The following is a 26,554-nucleotide window of genomic DNA, read 5'->3' as shown; positions in this document are numbered from 1 at the left end:
GTAGCCCATGAAATCAGCTTCCTAGGCATATAAAAAGTTTTGAAAATGATCCACTATAGCTCCTGCAATCAGCAAAAAACCAGGCCCCTGTCTCAGAAACCCTAATTCCACCATAGCCAAAAGCTTCAAAATCTTGACATTTTTCACTGTTTCTCTCACTGAAGTTATCAACAGTGATTTTAATCACTAAGCAATACTCTCTGAAGTTCGTTAAAGTACTGTCACTCAGATCTGAAGGCATCAGCATCAAATCAAGAAGGGGAAGATCACTTGGAGTAAAAGACTTTTGCAGATTTGGTATTCATTGACACTCAGTTAGTGCTTTTTAGCACTTGTGTCTCTCAATCAATTCTTCTGTTGCTCAAATCTAATAAAGTCTGAAGTTGATTTGCTACTGTTCCCGTAAATCTAACATGGGCAAAGACTCTCCAAATGCTCGATTCAAAGGAGTCGGATTCCACACTTGGCAAACCCGCATCAAGCTCTGATACCATGTGATAAATGCGGGATCTAGAGCATGGCATAACCGGAAGCTATGGAGGATGGAAAGAGAAGTGTAGACTCATGATGGAATGGACACTGTTTGTTACACAAGTGAATTAGGTTCCAAGATTGAGACTTGGACTCATAAACACAATCTTGTGTATGTGGACAATGACATTGACACTTTACTGAAATGAAAAGAGTACTATCATTGCATTAAGAAAGGAAGCAAGTACAATGCTTTATAGGAAAGTAGGAAACTGCAGTAGGCACCATTGTGCATATGGGATAAGTTAGCCTGCATATCCTTGACCCTGAGACTCCATACAAAGAGGCTGTTTGAGTGTGATTGCTGATTCTCAACAATCATGTCATCCTCTAAAACACAAGATCCAATAATAGCTAGCTGGTCAACTATGGCCTTTATTTCTGCCATGTATGCTTGAATGCCCCTGCCATTCCTAGACATGTTGAACTACTGCTTCAGCCCTATCTTCCTTGCATGCATGACATTACCATATTTCTTCATGAGTGCATCTAAAGCATCCTTCGAGGAATGGAAACTGGTAATCTGCATAGCCATCGCATAAAAAATGCACAAAGAAAACCAATGCAGTACTTTACTAGCTCTTTCTGCTGTCGATTGTGAGCTCTCCGATATTCGTATATCAAATTCCGTTTAGAAAATTTGGGTTCAGCTTCAGTCTCCATACACAAATCCCAATCACCTGTGCCAATCAAAATGTTATGCATCCTGAACTTCCATAGACCAAAGTTTTTGTTGTTGATCTTCTCACCGACAATTTGAGTGATGCTATCAGTGCCTTGAGCATTTGCCATTACTACAAATTTAGTGCTCACTGACTTCCTACACAGCCCTCAGGTTTTTGTGACAGTTTCAGTTCAATAATCTTTCACAATAAAAATGAGCAATAAACAATGTATTTCAGCTCATATGTATGTCAAATACATCCCCATTCATGTAGCAAAACATCTAGATGCAGTGGCATTCCAAATAGACAGCGTGTGTTTGCATAGTAGACATGTAGGTGTTCATGACAATAGTCTGTAATAGCAGTCTATGTATAACCAGTAGTGTTTTCTCTACTAAAACAGAGTATTCAAACCTCAAAATAGTCCCAAAATATCTCATACAGTTGCCACTCTATGTAGGAGTTGATACATGTCCAACCAGTCAAAATAGATTGCATCTACGTCAAGTGAAGATGATAAGTATCCTTCCTACATACACTAACCAAGCATTACCCTAGTATAACGAGCAATAAATCAGTCCCAAATTTGGGCTTTCAACACTTACAGTATCCTAGAAAGCATCTACCACTCAAGTGGTATGATCCAAGAATTTGTCTCAATAGAGAAAATAAGCATCATGTTGAGATTTAGGAATCACACTCACTAAACAGCCTCTTTGTATGGAGCTTCAGGGCCAAGGACATGCAGGCTAACCTATCCCATATGCACAGTGGTCCCTACTGCAGTTTCCTACTTTCCTATAAAGCATTGTACTTGCTTCCTTTTCTTAATGCAATGATAGTACTCTTTTCTTTCCAGTGAAGTGTCAGTGTCATTGTCCACATACACAAGATTGTGTTTATGAGTCCAAGTCTCAATCTTGGAACCTAATTCACTTGTGTAACAAACAGTGTCTTTGTCTTCTCCATCATGAGTCCACACTTCTCCTTCCATCCACCATAACTCACTGCCATGCTCTAGATCCCGTAACTTTAACATGGTATCAGAGCGTAGCTGAGCATGGCTTAGCATGGTTTAGGTCCTCTCTCTGCTCTCTCAATTTCTCACAATCTCTATCTAGCTCAGCTCAAGTGTTTGACTTCATCTCCAACTCCATTTTCACTCTCTACCCCTTGGCAGCCATAGCCAACCTGCAACCTACCTATGTTAGAGGAGCTAGATCTCCACTTATAGGGCATATCTTCACTTGCTTCCTCTGAGAAATTGTCCCTCACTTCAATCCCAACACCTCAATCCATAACATTGGTGACTTGTAACTCCAGCATTGCGAAAATTCGTTCGTCGCTGTCCAGACTGCGCTACTGCTGATTCGTACGTTGAATTCCGCCTGCACACGTCACGATGCTGACGAAGGTCATAGGGATTTGATAGGCCTTGGAAAGAGCTACATTTCCATTAAAAAAAATTTGGAAATGATCAACCATAGCTCCTGCAATCTGCAAAAAACCAGGCCCTATCTGAAACCCTAAACTGTCAGCCATAGCCAGTTTCATCAAAGCTCAAAAATCTCATCATTTTTTTCTCTCCTACCACCTGGAGAAACCCACTGCCACTCTGAGCTACTGTTCCAGCACCAAATCAAGGAGGGGAAGGACCTGAAAAGATTGAAGAATGATCGAACGATCCCGAACAAGAAGAATCAAGCTCAACATCAACACTGACATAGTGTGTTTTCACACTATCATTAACTGTGTCTCTTGACACATTGCAATCTGCTCTTCTATTGATAAAATCTCAGAATTCTGGTATTGATTTGCTGCTGATCTTGCAACCTCAACATGGGAAAAGACTCTCCAAATGCTTGATTCAAAGGAGTCGGGTTCCATACTTGGCAAACCCGCATCAAGCTCATTCTGATGAAGAAGGGTCTTTGGGCCATCACAAATGGCAAAGAGAAGAAACCTCGAGATGCGGACCTTGCAGTTACTTGGCAGAAGAATGATGACAAGGCACAAGCCATCATCAAACTGGAATTGGACGACAGCTACATCCATCATGTGGATGCCTACGACACATCCCATGACACTTGGGATAAATTGGATACCCTATTTGGTGCATAGTCAAAGTCATCTAAGTATGGTCTATTAATTAAATTTTTCCGACTTGATATGAAGCCTCATACGTCCCTGGCATCCCATCTGAACTACATGGAAAGCCTGCTTACTCAAGTTGCAGGAATAAAGCTAAAAATGGATGAAGATGTTTGTATTGGTGTCTTGTTAAAAAGTTTGCCTCCTGCCTATGATAATGTATCAACCACTCTAACCAATATGCCTGATCCTCAACTTGTTGATATTAAAGCCTCTCTACTAGAGGAAGAAAAGAAACTTAAAAGCAAAGAAGAGCCTAGCACTTCAAAGGATGAACAAATGTTATATGTAAACAACAGATACAAAGGTAAAAAGGAACCGCTCTTCTGTGACTTCTGCAAAAGGACCGGCCATACTGAGAAGTTTTGTCATGCTAGGAAGAGGTCCCAAAAGGCCTATCTTGCAGCTGTGAAAGAAGAAGAAGACCATGGACCAAAAGATGAAGAAGAAGATGAAGATGAAGACCACCAGGATTGGAAGGACAAGACTCATCAGCCCTTCTACTCTCATTACTCTGATAGACTGTTTTAAAAGCCTTGTATTTCCTTGCCCTAATGCTTCCTACCATAAGCTTTGTAAACTCCTCATGTAACTTGGCATTACAATTCCTATACACTTTGTGAGGCCCCTGTTACAACCTTTGGATGTCCATCATGTTTTGGTGCCCACACTTAGCCTTTTCTGCAACAGCCTCTGGTGTCTACCATGTTTGTGGTGTGCCCACACTTTGCAGGTGGTTCTCATTACAGCCTCTACACACTTTGTGCCTTTCTAGTTGTGATTGAGGAGGGGTGTTGAGATTCAGCACAATCACACTCACTAAACAGCCTCTTTGTATGGAGCTTTAGGGTCAAGGACATGCAGGCTAACCTATCCCATATGCACAGTGGTGCCTACTGCAGTTTCCTACTTTCCTATAAAGTATTGTACTTGCTTCCTTTTCTTAATGCAATGATAGTACTCTTTTCTTTCCAGTGAAGTGTCAGTGTCATTGTCCACATACACAAGATTGTGTTTATGAGTCCAAGTCTCAATCTTGGAACCTAATTCACTTGTGTAACAAACAGTGTCTTTGTCTTCTCCATCATGAGTCCACACTTCTCCTTCCATCCACCATAACTCACTGCCATGCTCTAGATCCCGTAACTTTAACACATCAAAGATACTTCAACCCTATAGGCACACTATTTCCAAATTCAAGATAGCAACCAGCTCACTATATCTAGCCTGCAAATAAGCTCCAAAAATTAGTATTTAATGCTCCAATATCATGCCCATGTATACATAATTGTTGCTACAACACTTTCCAAGCATCCAAGATGATTTTCTACATCATTCTCAAGCATTTCTTGATCAAACAATGCCCTGTTTTAGTGCTAGAAATTCCAGAACAGCTTTTAGCCTATCAAAACTTTCCAAAATTGAGCATTTGACATCCCATACCAATGCTTAAATTCATGAGAGATATCCCATATACTTTGCCAAGCATCCTTGAAGATCAAGTGTGACATTCATGAAGCATTCATTGTTGTAGTAAATTGATCTGACAGTGCAAATACTAGGCACATATCTCCTTCCACAGACATATCAAATCACTATTGAATATAATAATCTAGATGGAGGCTCAATTTCTCATGTCCAAATGCTTTAGCATATAGCTATTGTTCAAGTAAATGAGTGATTAATCATGGGTAGATTTGCTAACTTTTGTGCTTCAAGAAAGTAAGTGCAAATAGACAAATCACGTTTTTATATATGTTGCTTATGTTGAACATGAGTGCTTGCTAATGCAAGTACTTGATAATATAGATTTGTTGATGCTAAACATTAGGAGGATCAATGATAAGCTCCATTACATGTCATTAACCCTTTGAACCAACTTCCATAAGCTCTATTACTTGTAGAGACTTCAGATAAGATACATACCTTCCATATGAGAGTTATGGCTACCAACACTACAGGCTTACTTCAATCTTCGAGCTCCAACTTCTCCCACAACTACACTGCAGGCTCTCACACTCCAGGGATCCACAGTTCCATGGCTTGGATACCATGTCAAAAGATAGGGAGAGAGAGATGAGGCAACAGGGAGTAGTGAACTCCCATATTCTTCATCATTCCATGTACTTCACACACATAGTGAATGACTAGAAAGAACTAGGTCTAAGGGACCTAATGACTACTCACATAACTAACTCTATCAAAGTTAAGTGTACCCGAATTATTGACTACGAATCACACGCTAGGGACAACTGGACACTAGCTATCATGTCAGTGTACATGAGGTGAGCTTGAAGTCTCAACACACCTTAGAGTCATTAGGCAAGAGCCCATTCATGAGTGATTACTTATGAACTCTTGGTTGAGTTTTGGGTCAATAGACCATTGGAGCACTCATGGATCAACCACCCTTCCTTTTGGTTTTTCTCCTCCCCTATTATGGTTGACATTTCTGGGCCTTGGTTTTTCAAGCATGAGTTTGAGGATCATGCATGGCACTAGAGAATTTAGGTAGCCACACCAAGGTGTTACCTTCATAGTAGCCTTGGGCTCGTAGTAGGGCTTTGAGAACCCAGAGCTTCCTAGTCACGTGTTGTGAACTATAGGAGTACCAACTCCACTTTTTAGGCCGAGAGTTTGAGGCATGGAAACTATGAGTTTGAAAATGTGGTCTATGCTTTGGGACCCACTTGAGCATTTGGTCTGTAGGTTTGATTGTGGTTTCTAGAGGGTGGTGGTAATTTGCAATGGGAATACATTGTGGTGTACTACCCCCCTCCTTAGCATTGACACTAGGTTTAACTATCGATGGCATTACTATAGGCTTTTGGATGGCTATGGTTCCCTTGCTAAAATCCATTGCTATTCTAACATTACTGATGGCAAGGTGGATGCATTGCAACTCGTAGTCAACACATTACAATGAGCTTTTTTTTTCAATGCATGCCCCAACAGTGATTCCTTACCAATACTTGTTAGGTAGTATGTAAAAGATGATGGGTAGGTTCTCGGTCTCGATATACAAACCATTAGTTTGCATTTTCCCAATAGTGGATAGGACTGCCCCCTAAACAACGGGCTAAGTTTTGCATTTTTTGGTTGCAATCAGGGTTGACCCATGGCGGTTCAGTGTTCATGCGTTAAGTTATTTGATTCAACTCCGTCATCAATTAGCACATCAAAGGTGTATTCCTTTTGACCAATTACAATTATTTGTAGGTAGGGTGGTGCTACTACTTCCTCATGCTCCTCCTCTAGTTCAGTGATGGTGGTTGCAACCCTCACATTCATTAGTGGATCTATCATTGGAGGTTCATGAAGTGGATGTGACAGAGGGTAATAATTTTTTATGCATCTTCCATTAAAAAGCCTATGCCCTCCCTCTCTAGAGTTTTGAGTTCCACATTGCCCGTTCTACTGATACTATGAAACTTGAAAGGTTCGAATCCCCTAAATTTCATTTTCTTCTTGTGTTCCTTAACAGAGTACAACAAGACTAGGTCTCCTTGCCCAAAGTCTCATTGTTTAATGTGTTTGTCATAACCAAATCTTGCATCACATCTTTTCACATATTAGAGCATGGGTTGTAATGAGTCGAGTCTCATATACACATTCTAGCTCCACTAACCAATTTTTGTTAGTATAAGCATATGAACTCTCCTTATGTAGGAGTGGATAAGGGCAAGTAGGTGTGAATGGTCCTGAAGGGAAGGGAAAATCCTAACCCTAACCAGTTGGGGCTATATAAATAGCCTAGGGATCTACATCAACTTTTGAGTGAGAGTGACCCAAGTTGTACTTTCATGAGCAACTGAATAAGCAAGACTTGTTCTTGTATTTGTGAGCTCTTCTCTCCCTCTTGTGTGCACTTCAATCTTGGCTTCCACTCTAATTTTCACATGGTATCAGAGACGCCTCTGATCCTTTAGCTTCCCTTGGCCTCATTACACCTCTAAGTGCACATGAGCCTTCATATTCTTCTTCTTGCCTCTTAACCTCCATAGCCACAGCTTGACCCACCTCTGTTGGAGGACTTGGGGAGAGCAAAGGAGATCACTTTAGCTCAAGGTTCCTTTTGGATAATTCATCCCCAGCTCAAGACACTTCAGCACGACACTTCAAACATAGAGATTGGGAAGCCAATAGGAAGACGTCATTGCCAAAATTTTTGAATGTGGTGTAAATTTCACTAACGCCAGTTCAGCTCATTGGCATGCCCTGTTGTGGGCGCACAGGGCTATTGTAGCCCCTATAGTAGGCCATCTCCCTCTAAGAGGGCTTGACCTAATTTCTCTCCTATTTTCTATTGCGCTCAAAACCCTAGCTATGGGTTTCTTGGCAGCCATAGATAAAAAGCTTCAAGCTTTCCTATTCTCACTTTTTTCAATCTGGGCATTATCAACAATCATTCCAATCGCTGAAAAACCCTTGTTAAGATTTGTTACTACCTTGTGGAGCTTAAATGTAGAGTTTCTTCTAATGCCATGGGCATTACTAAGCTCGTATAGATCAACCTTCATTATTATGAGTAGAAGAATAGAAGTTGGTACAAGTGCTTCTTAGCACTACTGATGCATTCAGCTCATGTTTCCTATTGTTCAGTGCTGGTAAATCAGAGAAATGAGTATTATTGTATCCTCCTCTGATTCATCCCATAACATAGATTTGATTGATAAGTCATGTTCCACTAATAACTCCTCTAATAGGCCACATTATCAGGAGGAGCCAGAACTGCAGTCTAAGCTTGCTTCACTAAAGCCAACGAAAACACTCAAGCATAAAAAAAAGGGTTGGTCAAAGGAAAGGACCACCTTTGGGGGCATTTTTAAAAAAACGGCACCCCCCCCATGTTTCGTGCAAATCGCGACTTTTCAATTCTTATAAGCTTAAGCTTTAAACCAAAAAAAAGGTTCAACTTTTGTATGTTTACACTTTAGCAAAGTGATTTTTTTCCATTTTGGCAAGGCAAATGAGCTCAGATTCAAGATCTATTTAGATGATTGGCTTCGTGACATCGAAATCTATAAATTGGCCACCATCATGCACTTTTTGGCTCCTGGATCACATAGTTGCTTCATAATGCCAAACCTTACGAGGATTAAATGGGGGGTCAAACAGACTCCGATCAACAAACTGAGACATGCATTGGGTTCTTGGCATCGAACTCCATCTAGGAAAACTAGCTCATCAATCTACAACCATTTCATTTTGCATGAAGAAATTGGTCTTTTATGGCCTCCCGGGCTCTTTTCGCTTCAAAATGGGCTCTAAAAATCTACTCTCAAAACCCCATCATTGAGAAGCTAGATAAGAATAATTGCCCATCATGGAAGTTTATTTCTAGTGAAGAAAAGAAGCTAGAGCTGAGTAACCCTACGATTGCAGATGAATTAAAGGCGTGGAAAGAATGGAATGCAATGGACAAAAAGGTCATGCATTGTCTATCTCAAATCATTGATAATATTATGTTGAGTATATCAAGAATTTGAAAACTTCACATGTAGCTTGGGCAATTTCAAACAACATGTTTTCAATAAATACAAAGACACGAAAGATTCAGCTCAAGCAAGAGTTTAATACCTTGAAGAAAGAAAAAATGTTTGTCAATGAGTATGTTTTGAAGGTGAGAACCATTACAAATGCTTTGGCATGGTGCAATGCCTGATGATGATGATTTGGTTTCATCCACTTTGGATGGTCTAAATAATGAGAAGGCTTGGAAATCATCTATATATGTGTGGAAGCCATTTCTGGATTTTGATGAGTTTGTCTTTCTTGTGATTACCAAAGAGATCAATATATAGGGTGACTCATCTGAAAGAAATGGTAAACAAGTCTAAGTTTTTTACTCGAGTTCAAGAAGGGGATGTGGTGGATTCTCTTCAAGAGGCTATCATATGGGACGTGCTTGTGATTAACTAGCAAAATAGGTTAAATTAGCAATTCACTGAAATGTAGGTTTAAGAGGCCATGGAAACTTTAGAGGCAAGGGGAGCTCTAGAGGAAGAGGTGAAGGCAAAACGAACATTTTGACAATTTTGATATTGTTTGTCATTTTTTGTAGAAGAATTATCTTTGACAAAGCTTCAAATATGTGTCAATGGAGACACAAGTTGAGAGAGAGACACACAGACACTGTCATTTTTCATACTAGAATGTATGCTGCTTATTCAATTTTGAAATAGGTATATTTTACATTGTATAATGTCCCGGAAAGGGACATTCACACCTAGTGTGGGTGCAGGCATATTTGCCCTTTTTTCCCAATAACCTCCCGCCTAAAGGCAACATACTTGAAGGTAGTGAAAGAATTAGCTAAGTCTAAGTATGTACAAAGTTGAAAACCTATACCTATCCAACTCCCATCATGTAGCAATAATGAGTAAAATGCTCTACTGGTGGAAGACCCTTCGTGAAAAGGTCTCCAGGGTTATTATTTGTATGTATCTTGACAAGATCAATGCTCTTGCTATCAAGTACCTCTCTAATGAGATAATACTTTACCTCTATCTGTTTTGTCTTTGTATGAAAGATAGAATTTGTGCTAACATGATAGCACTCTAACTATCATAATGGAGAACAAGAACCTCTGTAACACCAAGCTCTTCAACCAGACATGAGATCCATAAAGCCTGTGACCAGCATAGTCCGCATTCATAAAGCCAACCATAGATGCCTTATCCTTTCCAAAGCAGATGCACAAATCCTTTGTGCCCTTATTAAGGTATCTCTTGACACCTTTCACTACTTCCCAATGATTATTGTCAGGATGTGCCAAGTACTTGCTAATCACTCCCACTATGAATGCAATGTCAAGGCTTGTAGCAACCATAGCATACATCAAGCTGCCAATAGCTGAGGCATACACAATATTGGCCATTTTAGCATTTTCATCATCAAATGTAGATTTGTCCTCTGCACTTGAATAAGCTAATTCCCACAGGAATAGTTAAACTAGAAATACAAAAAAACAAACTATTTACCAAGAACCCATAGCAAGGTGGCTATGCATGTAATGTTATTACCTCATCCAGCCATGCATGCATTTCAAGGGTGTGGACTGAGGATGGGAATCCAATTGGCACTCTCAAACTCCAAGAAGGCATGCAATTCTTCCATCTCTCTCATCAAGTGGCTGAGCTCAACAATTGGATGTAAAAGAGAGAGCAAGAACCGATTGACATACCTTATTCAAGCTTGGGGAAGAGTTAATGGCTGCCCTTCTCCAAGAAATTTGTGGTTGCCCTTCTTCTTGCAGCGCCGTGGTTGTATGGGGGCCTTCAATGTCGTATATCTTCACTTGTTGAAGCTTGTGGCTACTCCCAAGGCTCCCGGGGTAAGGAAATTGAAGGGGCTTCAGTATGCCATGAGCTTGGGTGGTGAAGGTTTCATGGCTGCCATGGTTGCTGCCCACAGTAGGGTTTGAGGTATTGTGAAGGAGTGGTGGGGGACCTCAATACCCGTGCTCAAGCTTGCCCAGAAGTGTGCCAAAGGCTGGAGAATGAAGTAGGGAAGGCTAGAGCTGAGCTAGAGCGGGAGGAGTGACCAGGAGGAGTGAGTAGGAGGGCTGTCCACAGGAGGCTCCAGGCAAGTCAGGTAGGGCTCATGGCTGCTCTAGTGAATGGCTGAGAATCAAGTGATGAGAGGCTACAACATGGTATGCACCCCAAGCTATGGTAGCCAAGAGTATGCACCCTCTTAGATGGTGGGAGGTTGAGACCTCAAACATGAAATGTTGTGAAATAGCAAAAAGATCCTTGGCTAGTTACAACTTAGCCTTTTATACTTAAATATTGACTAAGGCATTAAGGTACTTTACTCTATTACAAGCCATCCCGGCCCAGAAGAGCTTTCTCCTCAAAATTGGGACAAGATACAAGGATGAGTACAAAAATAGCTTGAAATAGATGAAGTCAATGCTGAAATACGAGTCCATGCTAAAGAAGACCAAATAAGTTGATGAAGAAAGACCATGTAAGTGGAACAACTGTTGTAGGCTGTCCAAAACAGGCTACAATACAAATCTGGTCATATCTTGAAGTTGAAGCATCCAATTTCCATGTGTGAACTACAAAAATGTAGAGGACAATATGTAGTCTCCATCCATGCCATCAAAAAAAAATAAATTATGAAGATAAGGCAATTAATTTTAGTACAAAAATTTATTGCATCAAGTTGATTATTGTTCAATGAATGAACTATCCTCTTGAAGAAGCCATGGAAATTGTTCCAAATATGAATGTTAACCTCAGCACAAGAAAATGTGGAAAAAGCAGAAAAAATAGAAAATTGCAAGTCGGAAGCTGAAAGAGGCGGCCCAAAAGGAAATCGGACCTGGAAGAGCCCAAAAGTGCATGCATGGCCACAAGAAGTCCAAGGTGTAGCCATCGGAGTCCAAAAAGTGCTAAAAAAAGAGAAGGCATGCCTTTGAATGTAAAGGCACTGTCAAAATCCTTGTAAAAGAGTGCCAAGCTCCCTCTTATGCAAATTGTAAGGGTAGACTGGCAGTAGAAAAGAAGTTGGGAAGATAGGAGGACAATAGGAAAGAGGGCCTACCGGCCATGTAAAAGAGGGGATGACTACCCAAAAGGGATAAGGGTTTTGTATATAAACTCAAAAAGTGAATGAGAAGCTCATTCTTTGGTGTGTGGCAAAAGTTCTTCTTCTTCTTCTTGCCTTCTTGCTTGTGCTTGAGTGAGGGAGTGAGGGAGTGTGAGAGTGTGAGGGTGTGAGTATGTGAGGGTGTGAGAGTGAGGGATCTTGGAGAAGAAGCTCTCCATCATCTCCTCTCTTCTTCTCTTCTCTTCTCTTCTCTTGTCTCATGCACAGCTATGGAGGATGGAGCTTGAAGGTGGAGGCTTGAGGTTGCTTGAGTTCACATCACAAATCATGGAGCTACCAAAGTGCACAAGGGAGGAGGGTACTCAATCGGGCATTGAGGTAAGCTCACTACACTCGTAAAGAGGAATAGCGCATCGGCTATGTGAGAGGCAGCCATTAGTTCTCAGATTGAAATGTTTGAAACAATAAGCGGTCCGTGGGTCTTCGCAATTGAGCAACGTGAGCTCTCAACATTTTGGTTCCATTGTCGGAACCAATGGATTCAAGCCTCAAGCGGTTGCACACTTTGAATCGAGCATTGATGTAGGGTTTCACCCCCAAGCTGGTGCTTGATATAGGTAGGAGATTTAGGCACTTTGATCTTAGAAACAAGTAAGTATTTGGATTTTTTAATGAGTAGACAAGTAGATTACTTCAATCCAGGGATTACTTTGTGGATTTTGATTGCATTTAGGTAGATTAGGACCAAGAACTGGTAGGGAAATAGTAGGGTTTTGCTGCTGTGAAAATAGGTAGAACAGGAAAAAGAAAAGGAAAAAAAATGAGTTTTGGGGTTTAATGCATGTAAAACATGGAGTTGGAAGGAGGATGGCTAGACAAGATCCTAAAAGCTCAAAACTAATAGGGAAGAGCTCATTTTTGCACTTCGGTATGAGAGAAAGAGAGCTTGAGAGAGACAGAGAGAGAGCTGCAAGGACAGAACAAATCGAGCGTGTTGATTTTGATTCCATCTTTCATTCTAGGTACCTTGGACCTTCCTTGTGCTCTATTTTCTTATTTTGGAAGGTTACAAGTTATACCATAAACCCTAGGGACCCCTGGCATTGATTGCGCCAACATCTGTGTTTGCATCCGTCACAATCAGGGCCACCCGTTCACTGATGTCCGACTCCCAGAGTTGACCAATCAAACAATTTGACTAGTAGAATCAAACTATCTGACTAGTCAGTTGAACTAGGCCCACTCGATGGATCAGACCATCGGATTGGATTGCCAATGCCAGTCAAACCACTTGTGTCCACGGACCACCTTGGTCTGATCGAACATACCCAATTGGACTCGGAGTGGGGACCAGATCATGAATCAAATCGTCCGATAGCAGACCACCCAAAATCAAACCGTCCAATTTTGGAAATTAGACCAACGGGGGACAAAACAAAAACAGGGACAAATCACCCACCCCTGACCAAAACTAGTTGAAAACTAGACCCTGGAATCCCCCAAGATAAACAACCCACCTTACAGAAGCTTAGAGTCAAAGCCAACTCATAGACCCCAAAAACAGAAGCAATAAAGACCCTAGACAATTCTTAGGAGCAGCCAGAGAATGTGCTTAGACCACATTAGGCTCTACGAATGAAAAGGGGAATAGCGTGAGCTACATTTTCCATTCTACATTCACACCCCACATTGATTTTATCATTTGAAGTGCACTGAAAAGCCGAAAGCCTCATTTCATATAGTGCACGAAAAAGAGCACCACACAAACTAAGTGAACTTAAATTGAGCATTGTCTATAAATAACAAAGAACTCACTCAGACTCATAAAATTGAACAAACCCACCAGTAGGAGAAGACCTTGAAACTTGGACAGGTAATCGAGAACCCGGACTGCAATTGGATGTTAAAGTCCAAACCATGTAGGAAATATTGCAATTGGGCAGCTGCGGGGATAGGAATAGAGGTGTCCAACTTACGGAAAACCTCTTTTATTTTCTTCGCATAAGCACGAATATCCTCGTGTGGTTCTTGGCGAGTCACATTGAGTACACGCAACCAATATTGCCCAACCCTTTCAAGGGCAAACTCCCTTCGAAAAGCTCCATAAAATGAATCAATATTCAATATGGTTCCGGCCTCTAAACCATGATACCATATGGCAGCTCTTCCTTTGAGAGTCATGTTGAAGAACATCATTAAATATCCTTCTTCTTGGATGCGACAGTTAAACATCAGCTTTTGAAACTCCCTAATGTGGAGTTCCGCATCTTCCTCAACTAGCCCATTAAAAATGGGTAGCGGGTAACCTAGAGCTGGCAAATCCGTCGTTCCTGCAGGAATTGCAATAGGTTGTGCCATGACGAGAATGGGATTTGCACTAGGAATAGGGGACGGTGGGGTTGCACCTCCCGCACTTGATGTAGACTGGCGTATGGAAGGAAGGGGAGCACTAGAGCTTCCACCTTCTCCTAACTTACTGCTTGTGGCACCAAGACCACTAGATCCACTCCCTCATAAGGGTTCAGCATTGCTACGCTTAGGGGAATATCTCCTAAAAATTTCAGCACATCACCTAGCTCTTTCGTCTCTTTCTTGCTTTTGGATTTCTGCTAGACGATGCTTATCGATAACTAACAGATCAATCTCAGTATCCTTTGGCATAAACTACTAATTGGTCCCTAGACAACCAGGATTCGAGGACCGCCACTTCTAAGCGGCTCCCGACAGACGCACCACTAATGGGACCTAAAACGGGCCGGCACTGGTGCATGCACTAGCGGAACCTCTATCATGTGCTCAACAACCCCACGACCTCACGGCCAGGAGCGTGGATGACACATATATCATCTTCCTAAACATCTTGCGTTTGTATCACGTCTCGTAGTCCAACTCTCTAACCCAACTAACACTCCTCAGAGGGAGTCCCAGCACATTGCCAAATAGCACGAAGCACAAACATAGGAGGTCCTCCCACGGCTGAATGCCGCTACCTCACTGCGACTCTCCTACACCTTGGGGATTGGCCCCTCGATGCGTCGCTAAACATATATAACATACGAACACAAACTCCTCTCTTTTATGATTCGTGTATTTCCAGGAGATATACCATGCTTCCTCACTTTCTTTTTCCTTTAGGCCCAACGCCTAGCCTACAACTTGGACAACCTTACTCACTCAACGTTGGTCATATTCCTCTAAAAAGCAATTGCTATGCATCCAGGAGGTATTATCTGATCCTTTTTAAATTTCATGCTTCATGCAAATTGTGAATGTCCACGTGCTCAAACAATTATGAAAATCAGCATTGGTGCACATGTGCAAAACATTTCTTTCAATGGATTTCTCTATCACTCGTATGTGGCGTTGCATGATGAACCTAGCACCGAGAAACCCTCGTGCTACTAGGTTCTTAATCTTTAAACATCGTCCAATCTATATGGTATGCATTAAAAAAACCAACAAACTTTCTATCATTTCATTCAACATTTACACACTTTTTATACACTCCACCCCCTCACCCATTTAGGTTGTGCATGGTGCATAGGTTTAGGGTTCATTTTCCACATTTTTATTGCATAAAAAGCCATAAAACTCACTAAAACATAGAGATAGGGCTGAACTGAGGCTAAACCTCATACTTTAGACCCCCCATACATCCACAAACATGAATCTTATTTTTCCTTAATTTTCGACACTCAAAATCCATTTTTTCCTTATTTTTACCCATTTTCTCCTATTTTTCTTGTATTTTTTGTAATATTAAATAACTAAAAATACAAAATGAGTTGTGGGCTGTGGCCCTTAGGTTCATTTGCAGCAAAAAGACAAGTTTAGTTGGTGTGTCTTATGATATTTTACATTGATATCTCAAAAACACCCAATTTCTCTATATTTTGCATATTTACGGGTTTTTCACTACTAATTTCATCCACAACACTTATGATTTTCTGATTTTCTGAGCATAAACAATTGAAAGACATTGAAGACAACATTATAATGCATTATCATCTCATGGGAACAAGAATGCATCAAGCAAATTGCATAAAAACACCATTTTCCTTTATAAAAATGAGATTACCGTTCTTTTGCGGGTTGCGGGTTTTTATTTGCCATATCTCGGGACTGATTTCCAGCCACCATTACTTCTCATGACAGTCCACATTCAGCAATCTTCAATCTTCTTACACCATGGAACAACCCGTCTTCATTGGGCAAGCATCCATCACCCATTCTTCTTCTTCCTCTTCACCACATGAATCTGCCTTTAGGGGAAAGAGAGGGAGGAGAGAGAAAGCCTGAAATCAGAATTCTTCATAGAGACCACCATTGGAGGAGCGAAGCACGGCGATAGAGTCCACAGACAAAGGGGATTCAAGCCCCATGATCAATTGGGGGGGTTGTTTGCAGAGCAGCCATGATGCCTCTCATCCATTCATGGCGCATTTTTCAGGCATCATCTTCCTCCACGTTTTCTCCACGTTTTTTCACTCATCTTTCATGCCACGATTTTGTTTGGCATAAAATGCTTCCAAGACCCCAAGGGTCACTTACCACTTGGCCCAACTCATGTTCACCTCTTCAAATCTTGACCAATTCTTGGCCATTTTCCCGTCCGGACTCGGAATTGAGCTCTGAAAAATGCTGGGCATCCGGCTTGGCATCCCGCATTGGCCAGTAACTCGTATCAACCCGCACAACTGTCTGAAAAATTATGAAAATCAACAAGTGCCGCTCGGGCACCTTTAAAGCACTTTGGCGCTTAAAATCGTCCTAGATCGAGCCGCCGCCTTCGACGTTGAGTATTTTTCCCTTGATATTCATAATTTTTAGCTATTTTTAAGCACTTTTTGACACCAAAATTCCGCTCTCATTGGCGACAATGGGATAGGGCGACTCAGCCCGTCGAATCCACGAACATATGTGCACATAAATAACCAAAGGAAGCATCAAGCTGATACAAAACAAATATATAATAAAACTCAGCACAATGCTCACCCTACCCCCTGACAAAACCAAGGCATGACATCCACAAGGAGTAGGCCTAGCATCATCTAATAGAAGATCCGAAGCGAGTCACTAACCAACTGCTCCAACACAGCCAAACTACCTACCTAACTAAGTACAACACAACGAGGAGCTCCTACTAGGCGAGGACTCCTATAGCCTGATCAAGAAGTATTTTCTTGCAGCACCTTTTTCTTGAGGGCTTTATTTGAGTGACATACTCGGGTATGTAAAAAGGAGGGAGCTGAGCGTAGTGACCCAAGGAGAACCGGGCATTGGCCTTAGGACCTGTCTCGGTACCCAAGAACCTACCAAGCCCTCGCAAGGTGACACTTAATCCTTTTCTAATGCTCACTTTTATTTTCGCTCTAACCTTCCTTGTTTTGTTATTTTTTTTTCCAGCAAGAAGCCACCCCTACGAAGACAATGTATCGGCCCCGAGTCTGACTTGTCCCCAGGAACCTACTAGGCCTTCGCAAGGCGATGATCAATTGCCCATAAATTTTTCTTTCTTTTCTTTTCTTTGATAGGGGTTAGAACCCCTTTTTACACACCTTTGTATATATTTATTATCTTGTCAGATATTCAGGGTTTTATTTCCCTTTATCCTCATTTTTCCTTTTCCGGGAGGCTTCTCTAACTGCCTCGCTGCCTAGCAGGCTAGCAGAACAGGGTCACTAGAACTCCCTTCTAAAACAGGTCTTTTGATGCTTAGCAATGTCGTTACAAGAGGCAATGACTACTCCGAACTCCCTCAAACATACTAAACCGAAACCTCGGGACTTCATGCCTTGGACGCCGGTCCCCAACAAGAAACGAAAAACCCCTTACAAGTACTCAACCACATATAACAAACAACCACAGGACTCATAAAGGATAGATATCACCTGGATAGGGCCACGAGAAGCGCCGATGCCGCGACAAAGGCTCCCTCCAAGCTTGCCTTCAAACCTGTCTAGCACAGAACTCAAACAAGATACCGTTAACTGCACCCGCACTAAACAGACAACTGGCCCTCTTGGCCTAACGAAATTAAACATTCAAAACCTCGCAACACTGGCCCTCTTGGCCTAGTGAAATAAAACAAAGTAACACCTACACATCCGTCCTCGGACTAGCACAAATACACAAGCATAAGCTCCTTTCCAAGGAGGAAAAACAGGCTCGTAGCCCTAAACTAAATGCATGAGGTTATGACCCATCCCTCCTGCATAGATAGCAAGAGGCGTACGCATAATATGATGTCTAATCAACCTATGGGTCCCAGATAGTAATGGTAGATTGGTCTCGGCGACTCTCTGCATCACCCATATTAACCATCGTCTTCCATATATTGCATGTTCTGATAACATCCCCCACAAGCGGCCGGATCATGTTTCATCATTGATCACAATATCCAAACTAGGACCACAATTAAAGAAGAGGTCTTCCTCATAAGCAAGATTTGGTAATGAATCTGCAAACTGATTCCAGTAACGTGGAATCAGTTGAAAAGACACTCTCTCAAACTGATTCCAGTATCTTTGCTCCAGATATGGGTGCTCCAAATAAGGGATTAAGCGACCCATCAACCAAGTTTTAAGCTCGTCCGCAGGTCTCAAATCATTCCTAGCATGGACCTGCAATGCATTTCACTTGTATTAGCAGACTTAGAAATAGTAAGGTTTAATCTTATTAAGATTAACATTATTCTTAAACTCCACTCCCTGTAAATCAGCTAATAGGGCTGTAGACTTATTCTTCCCTAACCTAACAATTTTGTAGGTTCCATCCCATTTAGGTTCCAATTTTCCTGGGAAAAGCTCCCTACGCGCATCATAATATAAAACCAGTTGTCCCTTCTTAAAGGTATACTTCTTCACTTTTAGATCATGCAAGTGTTTCATGCGATGTTTAGCCACCTCTTGGTGTAATAGGCTTTGCAACTTAATTTCATCCAGGTGTGCTAAGGTCGTAAATCGCTCTAATAGGGTGTCCTCATTACCCAAAGAATGGTTTATTGCAAATCTAATGGTCGGCAACTAAATTTCCAAGGGTAAAATGCACTCTTCACCATAAACTAGTTTGAATGGCGTGTGGCCAGTGGCTCGCTTAAACGTGGTATTATATGCCCATACTGCCACATACAACTTCTTATCCCAATCTCGTTTCTTTTCAGATACGACTTTTGATAGGATACCCACAAGCTGCTTGTTGGTACTTTCAACCTGCCCATTCGCCTGCGGATTATAAGGAGTCGTTTTGTTGTGCTTGATCTGCCAAGCCTCTATCAAGATTTTGATCACCTTATTCAGGAAATGGGTTCCACGGTCCGACACCAATTCCTTCGGTGGACCAAAACGACATATTATCTGCTCTAAAAGGAAACTAGCAGTTTCTTTAGCATCATCTTTCCTTGTTGCACGTGCTTCTGACCACTTTGTGAAGTGGTCAGTTGCTACAATAATATACCTCTTTTGCACAGTCGACGATGGAGCAATAGGATCCACAAAGTCTATTCCCCACTTCTCAAATGGAAGTATCGCCATAATAAGGGTGAGTGGTCTTTTCCTATTCTCTCGACTATCATGTCGTTGATAAATATTGCATCTCTTAACATACGCAAATGCATCCTGGAAGATGGCAGGCCACCAGTATCCTGCTCTTAAAGCCTTTTGTGCTGTAAGCCGTCCAGCAAAATAGCCTCCGCAAGCAGAATCATGGCACTCTTCCAAAATGAATGGCACCTTGTCAGGCATCACACATCGGCGATAGATGTCATCAACCCCTTGCCGATATAATGTACTTGCGATCAAGGCAAACTTTACTGCCTGCTACTTAATTTTCCTTCTCTCAGCTTTAGATAATTCGGATCCAGCCTCTCCCGTCGATAAATAATGCGTTATTGCAGCATACCAGGAGGGAATAGATGCCGTATCTATTTTAAATAACAACTCCATGTCACTACCTTCAGCCACATATTCTTTCGGCTCCCCAAAGTCCACAAGACATTCCACAATGCCCTATAACCTTGGTGGCTTACTCCTGATTTCATAATCAAACTCCTGCAAAGTGATTAACCACTTCGCTAGACGATCAGGCGGCTGCAGCTTATTCATCAATAATCGAAGCCCCTCCGCCTTCGTATAAAGCATGACTTTCTCATAGAGAATATAATGCCTGAATTTCTTGGTCCCAAAGACCATCGCCAGACACAACTTCTCCATGTAGGTATAATTGATTTCGGATACCCCCAGCTTCCGGCTAGTAAAAGCAATCGTGTGGTACCACTTTTCTTCCCAAATTTGGGCTAAATAGCAGCTGATACTATGCATGGTGGTTGCTGAAAATATATAGAACACCTCACCTCTTTTAGGTGCTTTTAAAATGGGAGCTTTTACTAGCTTCTATTTCACATCCTCGAATGCTACCCTACAAGGGTCACCCCATACAAACAAATAGCTAAAGGACAATAGATTTGTAAGCGGCAATGTTCTTTCTGCCAAGGCATTTATAAATCTGCGGTAATAACCAACCGAAGACAAAAAGCTATGAACTTCTTTCGGAGTGCATGGTGGACCCATGGCAACTATAACTTTGACCTTCTCGGGGTCTATCGCAATTCCTACCGAACTGACCACATGACCCAACAAGAGCCCAAAAGGTACACCGAAAACACGCTTCCCTGGGTTTAGAGCGATACAAAATTGTCTACAGCGCTCAAAGCATTTTCTTAAAATGATCAACTGCCTTTCTCTCACGGTGGCGGCCCCTAAGTCATCAATAAACACCTTCAACTCTTCAGGGGATATGTCACCGAATGTCTTATCTGTTGTTCGTTGCCACGAACCAGGCACATTGCATAAACCAAAGGCCATCACATGGTACGCAAAAGTACCAAAGACAGTAATAAAAGTTGTTTTCAACTTGTCCTCTTCTGCAATTGCCATCTGGTTATATCCTGCAAAGCAATCCATAAACGAATATATCTCCCTACCCGCTAATTGATCCAAAATCTGGTCAATAAATGGCAACGGGTAGTAGTCCTTAACTGTCTGCTTATTCAGCTCCCTAAAGTCCACCCATAATTGGATTTGATTATTTTTCTTCTTTCTGATCACAACTGGCGAACATCATTCCGTGTGTTGCACAGGAAAAATCAAACCCACTTTCTGAAGCTTCTGTAACTCTTCAAACAGCCCGTCCCTCAGTTCGAAAGGCATACGCCTTACTTTCTGTCGTACAGGACGACTGCCCTCTTTCAAGGAATTGTATGAACGGCAAGATTAGGAGGAATGCCTCTCAGCTCATCATAACTCCAGGCAAAGATATCGCGGAATTCTTGAATCAAGGACACATAGTCCTCCCTTTCTGCTGTGCTGAGCATAGAACCTAATTTGATTGGTCGCGACTCATCAGGCGTACCAAGGTCTAGCTCGATAATATCTGCATCTCTTATATGATCTTGGGCCTCTATTGGCTTGTTCAAAGTGATCTAATAGATGTCTTCCATGGTGGATCCCTCTTTGGACTCATCACTCGATGATGTCTCACTGGCAGATAAATCTTCTAATGTCTCCAATTCTGTAGAAGATAGAGGAGCTCTCTCACTCTGCGGGGACTCAGGATAGGCATCAATCACCACGCGCTAAGTACCTCTATTGAATATCAGCCGACCGGTGGGTATATCCACTTGGCAGTCCGCTTGCAAGATCCAAGGTCGTCCAAGTAATACTTGGTAACTTGGACGCCCTGCAAAACGAATTACCCTAAAGTCCAACAGGCATTCTACATTTGCAATAGTGACATGGACCTTAGTAATGCAGCCTTCCGGCTGCCCCAAACTATCATCTGTCATTCTGAGAATTGTGGAGGTATCTTTCTGGATCGCAAGACCCAACCTTTCCATCGGTTCAAAACTCATAATGTTAACAGATGATCCCGTGTCGACAATGGCATAATCTACTAATATCCCATCGACATAGGCTGCAACCCTTGGGCAATGCTTCTCAACATGCTCGAGCCAGTCATCACGAACTCGTGCAATATCTAAAGGTTCTACGATATACCCGGTACGCAGGATCTTTCTAAATTCCTTGCGTACTCCTGGGGAAAGCTTAATAAACTGCAAAAGATTCACATCCGGCTTGACTTTGCAAAGAGAGCTCGCCAAATCGAATTCATGATAGTTCGATAGAGTTCGCTTTTCACGCCAAACCATCCGCTCTTTAGGTCACGCTGAACTGGCTTTATTGCCTCTTTTTTAACTTTCACCTTCTTCCTCGATGGTTCCTTATCCTTCTTAACATCGGCTTTACTCTCCACGGGCCTCAGAGGTCCCCCTTCCATGGCAGGATCCAGAACTTGCGTTCCTTTGTCGCCTGTTTAGGGTTTCCGTCGACAGGCTTATCCTTGTCGGCCTCTCTACTCTTTTGACCTCTTGTAAGGACAGCTCGCAGGTTAGAGGTTTCAGCGTCATTAACGCGCACAGCCTCAATCAAACTAACCCCACTACCACTAGGCAGCTCCTCCACTGTAGTCTTTGGTCGTTGGAGTATTTGTTTAGGTCCATCTTCTCGCTGGGAATCATTTCCTTGTGCACGATGATTAACAGGCCCTGGTTGCCGATTACCTCGCTGGAGGGAACTAATCTTACTCCAGCAAGTGGCTGCTAAATGGTTGGATTTTCCACAGATGTCACACTTAACATTTGGGTAATTTCTTGGATAGTGTTTCCCACCACACCATTTGCAACTAGACCTCGAAGGTGCACCCTCATCTGGGTATCTACTTCCTATCAAATTTTGTTGTTTTTTAAGAAAGTTGACATCAACGGCTATTTGTCGATACTGCTCCGTAATCATGTCGGTATAATGCTTCATCATGTCCTTAACCTCGCCAAGAACATTGGAAGCGCTCGACTCGTAGCCTTGATTATTACCATGTCGTTCCATTGGCCTAACAATTCGATTAGGCACTGGTTGTTGAGCCACATGCATGTATTAGAATTGACTGCCTGGCCTCCCCCATTTGGAGCCATTTGACTACCCGTAGGCATCAACATGCTAGGGGGAGCTGGTAATAAAGGCACATTCTGCATCATGTTCCCTCTCCCATTAGGATTAGCCATCGCTATCCATTGGCCACTACTGCCATTGGCTGTCGCCATATTGTTTCCCAATGCTAGACCCATATTCGAATTGCCTCGAGAAGCATAGGCTACTTGTAATCGGGATTCCACTTCTTGTGCTCTTGTAATGGTAGTATCTATATCCCCCAAGGGGACACTACTCAACTGCAATTGGATGTGAAAGTCCAAACCATGTAGGAAATATTGCAATTGGGCAGCTACGGGGATAGGAATAGAGGTGTCCAACTTACGAAAAACCTCTTTTATTTTCTTCGCATAAGCACGAATATCCTCATGTGGTTCTTGGCGGGTCACGTTGAGTACACGCAACCAATATTGCCCACCCCTTTCAGGGGCAAACTCCCTTCGAAAAGCGCCATAAAATGAATCAATATTCAATATGGTTTCGGCCTCTAAACCATGATACCATATGGCAGCTCTTCCTTTGAGAGTCATGTTGAAGAACATCATTAAATGTCCTTCTTCTTGGATGCGACAGTTAAACATCAGCTTTTGAAACTCCCTAATGTGGAGTTCCGCATCTTCCTCAACTAGCCCATTAAAAATGGGTAGCGGGTAACCTAAAGCCGGCAAATCCGTCGTTCCTGCAGGAATTGCAATAGGCTGCGCCATGACGAGAATGGGATTTGCACTAGGAATAGGGGACGGTGGGGTTGCACCTCCCGCACTTGATGTAGACTAGCTTATGGAAGGAAGGGGAGCACTAGAGCTTCCACCTTCTCCTAACTTACTGCTTATGGCACCAAGACCACTAGATCCACTCCCTCATAAGGGTTCAGCACCGCTATACTTAGGGGAATATCTCCTAAAAATTTCAGCACGTCGCCTAGCTCTTTCGTCTCTTTCTTGCTTTTGGATTTCTGCTAGACGATGCTTATCGATAACTAACGGATCAATCTCAGTATCCTTTGGCATAAACTACTAATTGGTCCCTAGACAACCAGGATTCGAGGACCGCCACTTCTTAGCGGCTCCCGGCAGACGCACCACTGATGGGACCTAAAACGGGCCGGCACTGGCTCATGGACTAGCGGAACCTCTATCATGTGCTCAACAACCCCACGGCCTCACGGCCAGGAGCGTGGATGACACCTATATCATCTTCCTAAACATCTTGTGTTTGTATCACGTCTCGTAGTCCAACTCTCTAACCCAACTAACACTCCTCAGAGGGAGTCCCAGCACATTGCCAAATAGCACGAAGCACAAACATAGGAGGTCCTCCCACGACTGAATGCCGCTACCTCACTGCGACTCTCCTACACCTTGGGGATTGGCCCCTCGATACGTCGCTAAACATATATAACATACGAACACAAACTCCTCTCTTTTATGATTCGCGTATTTCCAGAAGATATATATAATGCTTCCTCACTTTCTTTTCCCTTTAGGCCCAACGCCTAGCCTACAACTTGGACAACCTTACTCACTCAACGTTGGTCATATTCCTCTAAAAAGCAATTGCTATGCATCCAGGAGGTATTATCTGATACTTTTTAAATTTCATGCTTCATGCAAATTGTGAATGTCCACGTGCTCAAACAATTATGAAAATCAGCATTGGTGCACATGTGCAAAACATTTCTTTCAATGGATTTCTCTATCACTCGTATGTGGCGTTGCATGAACGTAGCACCGAGAAACCCTTGTGCTACTAGGTTCTTAATCTTTAAACATCGTCCAATCTATATGGTATGCATTAAAAAAACCAAAAACTTTCTATCATTTCATTCAACATTTACACACTTTTTATACACTCCACCCCCTCACCCGTTTAGGTTGTGCATGGTGCATAGGTTTAGGGTTCATTTTCCACATTTTTATTGCATAAAAAGCCATAAAACTCACTAAAACATAGAGGTAGGGCTGAACTGAGGCTAAACCTCATACTTCAGACCCCCATACATCCACAAACATGAATCTTATTTTTCCTTAATTTTCGGCACTCAAAATCCATTTTTCCCTTATTTTTACCAAATTTCTCCTATGTTTCTTGTATTTTTTGCAATATTAAATAACTAAAAATACAAAATGAGTTGTGGGCTGTGGCCCTTAGGTTCATTTGCAGCAAAAAGACAAGTTTAGTTGGTGTGTCTTATGATATTTTACATTGATATCTCAAAAACACCCAATTTCTCCATATTTTGCATATTTACGAATTTTTCACTACTAATTTCATCCACAACACTTATGATTTTCCGATTTTCTGAGCATAAACAGTTGAAAGACACATTTAAGACAACATTATAATGCATTATCATCTCATGGGAACAAGAATGCATCAAGCAAATTGCATAAAAACACCATTTTCCTTTATAAAAATGAGATTACCGTTCTTTTGCGGGTTGCGGGTTTTTATTTGCCATATCTCGGGACTGATTTCCAGCCACCATTACTGCTCATGACAGTCCACATTCAGCAATCTTCAATCTTCTTACACCATGGAACAACCCGGTCTTCATTGGGCAAGCATCCATCACCCATTCTTCTTCTTCCTCTTCACCACATGAACCTGCCTTTAGGGGGAGAGAGGGAGGAGAGAGAAAGACTGAAATCAGAATTCTTCATAGAGACCGCCATTGGAGGAGCGAAGCACGGCGATAGAGTCCACAGACAGAGGGGATTCAAGCCCCATGATCAATTGGGGGGTTGTTTGTAGCAGCCATGATGCCTCTCATCCATTCATGGCGCATTTTTCGGGCGTCATCTTCCTCCACGTTTTCTCCACATTTTTTCACTCATCTTTCATGCCACGATTTTGTTTGGCATAAAATGCTTCCAAGACCCCAAGGGTCACTTACTACTTGGCCCAACTCATGTCCACCTCTTTCAATCTTGACCAATTCTTGGCCATTTCCCCGTCCGAACTCGGAATTGAGCTCTGAAAAATGCTGGGCATCCGGCTTGGCATCCCGCATTGGCCAGTAACTCGTATCAACCTGCACAACTATCTGAAAAATTATGAAAAATCAACAAGTGCCGCTCGGGCGCCTTTAAAGCACTTTGGCGCTTAAAATCGTCCTAGATCGAGCCGCCGCCTTCGACGTTGAGTATTTTTTCCTTGATATTCATAATTTTTAGCTATTTTTAAGCACTTCTCGGCACCGAAATTCCACTCTCAGTAACCTAGTGTAAGTGTAACTAGACTGACTATCTCACTGACTAACTCTAGTTAGGTCACCGACTAGCTAAACTGACTTATTCAATGTAGTCACATGCAGACAGCTACACACTAGTTGTCACAGATGTCGGTCATACATAAAGACGGATAGACGGGAGAGCTTGACTTCTAACACTCCCCCTCAAGCTCAAGACAGCATCTGCACACCAAGTAGCTGTCTAAAACCACAAAACTTATCTTTACCTAGAGACTTGGTAAAGATATCTGCAACTTGCTCATCAGTCCTCACATGCATGAGATCAACCTTTCCTGCAAGAACCATCTCTCGAATGAAGTGGTAGTGTATCTCTATGTGTTTTGTCCTGGCATGGTAAACCGGATTCATGGCCA

Source organism: Lygodium microphyllum, chromosome 6 (assembly GCF_053477565.2).
Source record: "Lygodium microphyllum isolate KBCC chromosome 6, Lygodium_microphyllum_v1.1.10, whole genome shotgun sequence".
NCBI lineage: Eukaryota > Viridiplantae > Streptophyta > Polypodiopsida > Schizaeales > Lygodiaceae > Lygodium > Lygodium microphyllum.
The sequence above is the reverse complement of the archived record's forward strand: the minus strand, read 5'-3'. Positions refer to the sequence as shown.